The sequence below is a fragment of the Macrobrachium rosenbergii genome, chromosome 41, assembly GCF_040412425.1.
Source record: "Macrobrachium rosenbergii isolate ZJJX-2024 chromosome 41, ASM4041242v1, whole genome shotgun sequence".
Lineage (NCBI taxonomy): Eukaryota > Metazoa > Arthropoda > Malacostraca > Decapoda > Palaemonidae > Macrobrachium > Macrobrachium rosenbergii.
Window position 1 is genome coordinate 23,655,381 of NC_089781.1, and position 7,389 is coordinate 23,662,769.

Below are 7,389 nucleotides of genomic sequence, written 5' to 3' on the forward strand. Positions count from 1 at the left end.
TGTGCCAAGAAAAGCGACATCGGCGGCGCATGCGCGGAGAGACGGGGAACCAGTTTTCCCTCCTCCATCTCGGGTCTTTTACGACCACACCGGCAAAGCTTCCTGAAACCTGACCCTTTTTAATGGGTCCGAAGCGAGGTGCACCCATTTAAATTTAAATGAAAACCTCATTTAACTCGAAAATATGTCCCGGGTTTTTAAAACTTGGACTCGGGGGAGAAAGAAATAGGGGGAAGGAGGGAGAGAGATGGGGAGGGAGGGAAGATAGTCGAAGCGGATCAATTGCGGCGTTATATAGCCCAGGACGTCCATATTATCGGTGACATCCGATATCCCGAACAAGATGCCCTTATCTGCGGGATGCACTCGACGCCCTTGATGTCTGTTGTCGAAACCGTGTTCGACCTGATAAGGTCTTGCAGGTGACTCGCTTGACCAGAGTGTATCTTTTTCTTCCTCGCCTTTTTCTTCGCATTCTTCTTCTCCTTCTTCTTCTTTTTCTTCTTCTTCTTCTTCTTCTTCTTTTTTCTCATTCTTCTTCTTCTTATTTTTCTTCTCATTCTTCTTATTTTTCTTCTTTTTCTTATTCTTGTCTTCTCATTCTTCTTCTTCTACATATTCTTCTTTTTCTTATAATTTTTCTTCTTCTTCTTCTTCTTCTTATTATCATTATTCTTATTTTTTCTTCTTCTTCTTCTTTTTCTTCTTTTTCTTCTTCTTCTTCTTCTTCTTCTTCTTCTTCTTCTTCTTCTTCTTCTTCTTCTTATGCCGTTGATTCTTCGTCCCCCCCGCTCTTCCTCGATCTCCTCTCTCTTGCCTTTGTCAAGTTTCCTCTTCTCCTTTCGTGATTTTGCGTAATTTCTTCTTTTTGCGTCTTTACTGGTTTTTCATCCATTGTTCTTTCTCTTTCTGATTTCGTCATAATGGAGGTTTGAATGATTTTGGACAATACTGAAGCTTTGACAGTGTAAATTAGAACACACTGAAGACTCAGTCGTTAAAAGCATTTGAAATGTGTCATGATTTTATCTGACTTTTGATGAAACATCCTCAGCAACTTCTGAAAATATCATTGCTATACTCTTCCCCATTCATCTCGATTTTGAAACCTTGTGGCGAGAAAATATAATTCAGTCAGTTAACCCTGTGATCACGTGGCTTCCTTCATCATCAGAACCATTTTTCCACCGATCTAGAAAGATTCAAAGCCATGACGGTAAAGTTACCACAAATCTGTGGATATCATCATCTGGAAAAATGTCATGAAGCTATGAATTTTGCTTATTAAGTCGTATCCTGGCGTATTCAGCGTGCATTCTGGAATGTCAGAGTCATGCGGTATCCAGTCCATCAAGGGTGCAGTCTGGACGTTCTCATTAATTCATTACCCAGTCATCCCAGTGTGTAATCTGTAAGTGTTACATTAATCACTAACCGAACCATTCTAGGTTGTAAGCCAGGAGTGTTACATTAATTCCTTATCTACCTGTTCCAGATTGTAATCCGGATGTGTCACTGATTCCTTATCCAACCATTTCAGACTGTAATCCCGATGTGTCACTCTGATTCCTCATCCAACCATTCCAGGATGTAATCCGGAAGTGTCACATTAATTACTAATCTAACTGTTCCAGATTGTAATCCGGATGTGTGACTCTGGTTCCTTATCCAACCATTCCAGGTTGTAATCTGGCTGTGTCACTCGGATTCCTTATCCAACCATTCCAGGTTGTAATCCGGAAGTGTACCACTAACTCCCTATCTAACCATTCCAGATTGTAATCCGGATGTGTCACTCTGATTTCTTATCCAATCATTCCAGGATGTAATTCGGAAGTGTCACACTAATTCCTTAACTAACCATTCTAGATTGTAATCCGGATGTGTCACTCTGATTCCTTATCCAACCATTCCAGGTTGTAATCCGGAAGTGTCACACTTATTCCTTATCTAACCATTCCAAGTTGTAATCCGGATGTGTCACTCTGATTCCTTATCCAACCATTCCAGGTTGTAATCCGGAAGTGTACCACTAATTCCTTATCTAACCATTCCAGATTGTAATCTGGATGTGTCGCTCTGATTTTTTATCCAACCATTCCAGGATGTATTCCAGAAGTGTCACATTAATTCTTTATCTAACCATTCCAGATTGTAATCCGGATGTGTCACTTCGATTCCATATCCAACCATTCCAGGTTGTAATCCGGAAGTGTCACATTAATTCCTTATCCAACCATTCCATTCTAAGTTGTAGTAATCCAGAAGAGTCACACTAATTCTTTATCTCATCATTCCAGATTGTGATCCGAATGTATCACACTGATTCCTTATCCAACCATTCCAGGATGCAATTCGGAAGTGTCACACTAATTCCTTATCTAACCATTCCAGATTGTAATCCCAATGTGTCACTCTGATTTTTTATCCAACCATTCCAGGGTGCAATCCAGAAGTGTCACACTAATTCTTTATCTAACCATTCCAGATTGTAATCCCAATGTGTCACTCTGATTCCTTATCCAACCATTCCAGGTTGTAATCCGGAAGTGTCACACTAATTCCTTATCTAACCATTCCATTCTAAGTTATAATCCAGAAGAGTCACGCTATTTCCTTATCTAACCATTCCAGATTGTGATCCGGATGTGTCACACTGATTCCTTATCCAACCATTCCAGGATGCAATTCGGAAGTGTCACACTAATTCCTTATCTAACCGTTCCAGATTGTAATCCGGATGTGTCACTTTAATTCCTTATCCAACCATTCCAGGTTGTAATCCGGAAGTGTCACTCTGATTCCCTATCCATTCATTCCATGGTGAATCCTGGAAGCATTAATGACATGCCAAAAACAGTCCTTCCAGGGTAAATTCTGGAAAGTCAAATCATTGCATTAGCCAGTCCTTCCATGGAGCATTCCGGATGTGTCAAATACTGGTTTATTTGTTCATTCCAGGGTGTACTCTGGAAGGGTGGTCATAATGCCTTACATCTTATGTAGTCGCCACAGAGTGTATCCTGGAAGGGTTATACTTAATACCCTCCTCAGTCTTTCCAGGGCGTATTCTCAGAAAGAGTTTGTCAAGCCTTCCAGGGGGTATTCTGGAAGGGTGATAGGCTACTTAATGCCCTCCTCAGTCTTTCCAGGGCGTATTCTCAGAAAGAGTTTGTCAAGCCTTCCAGGGGGTATTCTGGAAGGATGATACTTAATGTCCTCCTCATTCTTTCCAGGGCGTAATCTCAGAAAGAATTTGTCATGCCTTCCAGGGGGTATTCTGGAAGGGTGATTCTTAATGCCCTCCTAAGTCTTTCCAGGGCGTATTCTCAGAAAGAATTTGTCAAGCCTTCCAGGGGGTATTCTGGAAGGGTGATACTTAATGCCCCCCTAAGTCTTTCCAGGGAGTATTCTCAGAAAGAATTTGTCAAGCCTTCCAGGGGTATTCTGGAAGGGTGATACTTAATGCCCTCCTAAGTCTTTCCAGGGCGTATTCTTAGTAAGAATTTGTCAAGCCTTCCAGAGGGTATTTTGGAAGTGTCACAGCAATACCAAAGTGCACATACTTACAAAACGTCTACTGAATTGGAAAGTAGATTTAATTCCTATAGTGAAATTCAATGTAATTATCTTGGTAATATTCAATCTAGCAGTAATTTTTATCTTGATAATATTCATTTAGCAGTAATTATTTTGATAATATTCAATTTAGCGGTAATTGTCTTGATAATCTTCAATTTAACAGTTGTTTCCTTGATAATCTTCAATTTTGCAGTGATTATATTGATAATATTAAATTAAGCAGTAATTATCTTGATTATCTTCAATTTTGCAGTAATTTTATCTTGATAATCTTCAATTTAGCAGTAATTATCTTGATAAACTTCAATTTAGCAGTAATTATCTTGATAATATTCAATTTACAGTAATTATATTGATAATACTCAATTTAGCAGTAATTTTATCTTGATAATCTTAAATTTAGCAGTAATTATCTTGACAATCTTCAATTTAGCAGTAATTATCTGATAATATTCAATTTAGCAGTAATTATATTGATAATATTCAATCTAGCGGTAATTATCTTGATAATCTTCAATTTAGCATTAATTTTATCTTGATAATTTTCAATTTAGCAGTAATTATCTTGATAATATTCAATTTAGCAGCAATTTTATCTTGATAATCTTCAATTTAGCGGTAATGATCTTGACAATATTCAATTTCGCAGTAATTGTCTTGATAATCTTCAACTTAGCGGTAATGATCTTGATAATATTCAATTTAGCAGTAATTGTCTTGGTAATCTTCAATTTAGCGGTAATGATCTTGATAACAGTCAATTTAGCAGTAATTATCTTGATAAAATACAATTCAACAGTAATTATCTTGACAATCTTCAATTTAGCAGTAATTATCTTGATAATCTTCAATTTAGCAGTAATTATCTTGATAATCTTCAATTTAGCATAACTATAAAACTCTCCAAGCAGCATTCGCTGCAAAGGACTGGATGATGAAGAGTATCAACGACACCTGGTAATTTTCGTCATGGCAGAGAGAAAACGACCAGACAATCGTTAAGTCGAACTGTTTTCTCGGTCTGTCACTTAAATCTTTACTTTCTTTATACGAAACCAAACGCATACATGCATACCCATGCATTGCGTGTATGACATACGCCTGGCCGAGGATGATTTTATTCTTATAATCAAATTCCATGTTTTATGGACTGAAGAGAGTGTTTTAACAGAGCAATGAATATACATAATATATATATATATATATATATATATATATATATATATATATATATATATATATATATATATATATATATATATATATATATATATATATATATATATATATATATATATATATATACATACAGTATATATACTAGCGGATCCAGGGGTTGGCCACCTGGACACGTGCCGCACCCCATGAGAAATAATGATAAACTAATAATATTGAAGATTTACATAATAACATAAATAAATATAAAATTGGGAAAAAAAAAAAATAAAAAAATCGACTAAAGAAATACATTTATATATACATATATACACACACATATATATATACATATGTATAATATGAAAATTGGTGCCCCCATGAAATTTTTATGGATCCGTTGGTGCATACATACACACATACATACATACATACACACATATATATATATATATATATATATATATATATATATATATATATATATATACATATATTATATATATGATTATATAATGTATAATATGCAATATATAAAATATATATATAATGTATATTATATATATATATATATATATATATATATATATATATATATATATATATATATATATATATATATATATATATATATTCTTTAAGACATGTCCACACACACACTCACACGCTAATGCTATTAAGGTAGACAAAGATCACGGGGCCTCTGAATAGATGCTTTATCGCCAAATGGATTCTAAATTTCCCTCACAATCAGTCGACGACGACCACTGGGTGTCGCCGTAAAAAAAAAAAAAGTGATTTTTAAAAAATAAAAACCACTGACTCTTATCGGAAATTTGCATTCCTGGTATCGGTGAACAACAGTAGTTTGGACTGATAGACAGGGGAAACTTTGTTTTGTCTTGTTTTTTTTATGGCGAATTTCAAATTGTGGGAGAAGGGTCTCAGAATATGTATTTTGAGCTCTCTCTCTCTCTCTCTCTCTCTCTCTCTCTCTCTCTCTCTCTGTCTGTCTGTCTGTCTGTCTGTCTGTCTCTCTCTCTCTCTCTCTCTCTCTCTCTCTCTCTCTCTCTATATATATATATATATATATATATATATATAGAATATATATAGAATATATATATATATATATATTTATATATGCATATATAGGCCTATGTATTGTGTGGGTGTGTATATATATAAATATATATATATATATATATATATATATATATATATATATATATATATAGAGAGAGAGAGAGAGAGAGAGAGAGAGAGAGAGAGAGAGAGAGAGAGAGAGAGGGGGAAACCTCAAAATACTTATTCTGAGACCCTTCTTCCACAATTTGAAATTTGCCATAAAAAGACATATACATATATATATATATATATATATATATATATATATATATATATATATATAATATATATATATATATATATATATATATATATATATATATATATATATTTTTTTTTTTTTACATAATTTTAAATCAAATAAAAACATTATCACTACAAGCAACAGTAGTAGTACAACTACTGATACAGGTCACACAATTACTGTATTTCTAATGCCATAATACCAATAATAAGGCAACATTTAACTCTCATTGTCGCAAAAGAATGAGCTATTAAAAGTCAGATATTCTCATTTATTTTAGTTCAAATGACATCAGATCTTGTTAGTCCTGTGCATCATATCCCATGAAAGAACCAGTCTTTTCGTTACAGGAAATACAAAAATCTTTTCGTTACAGAAAATACAAAAGAAATTTTTTTTTTTTCGTTACAGAAAAAAAATCCTTTTCGTTACAGAAAATAAAATTTTTTTTCGTTAAAGAAAATACAAAATAAAAAAAAATCTTTTCATTACAGAAAATACGAAAAAATAATCTTTTCGTTACAGAAAATACAAAAAAGTCTTTTCGCTACAGAAAAAAAAGCCTTTTCGTTACAGAAAATACAAAAAAAGCCTTTTCGCTTCAGAAAAAACAAAAAAAGTGTTTTCGTTACAGAAAATACAAAAAAACGTCTTTTCGTACAGAAAAAAAAAAATCTCGACGCTAAATCTTGCATGAAATTAGTATTACAAGGAAACATTTTTTTTAACAATTTGCTGCAAAATGACCAACGAAGTGGAATCATTTCATTGAGACAATTTAGTGTCAAAATGAACATTAGAAGGTTATTTGTCTTTTCCAAACAAATGATAGATTAGAAGGGACTGTTTCCTTTCAAATAACTAGGAGTTAAATGAATATTACAAGGAAACATATTTTCTATATATCGATTTTGGTTTGAATTCACAATCTGAAAGGAATATTTTTTAACAATGCGGTGTAAAAAAAAAAAAAAATTCATTGCTAAGGTATATTTCTCCCGCTTATACCTTAGTAATGATTTTGTTAATAACAATTTCCTGTCCTTTGCCCACAAACGCACACACACAAACACCTCTCTGAATTGGATAATACCTCGTACTTATATTTGCCAATATATTTCACAATAAATATATATCGAGAATTTTCATTTAGTAAAAATTAATGTAGGATTTCATTAATTTCTCTTCCAACCACTGCAATCCTCTCCAGGGTAAGATTTCTCTGAATCCTATAATCCTCCACATTTCAAAGGGCGTGTCTGTCGCTTCCTCCTTTATTT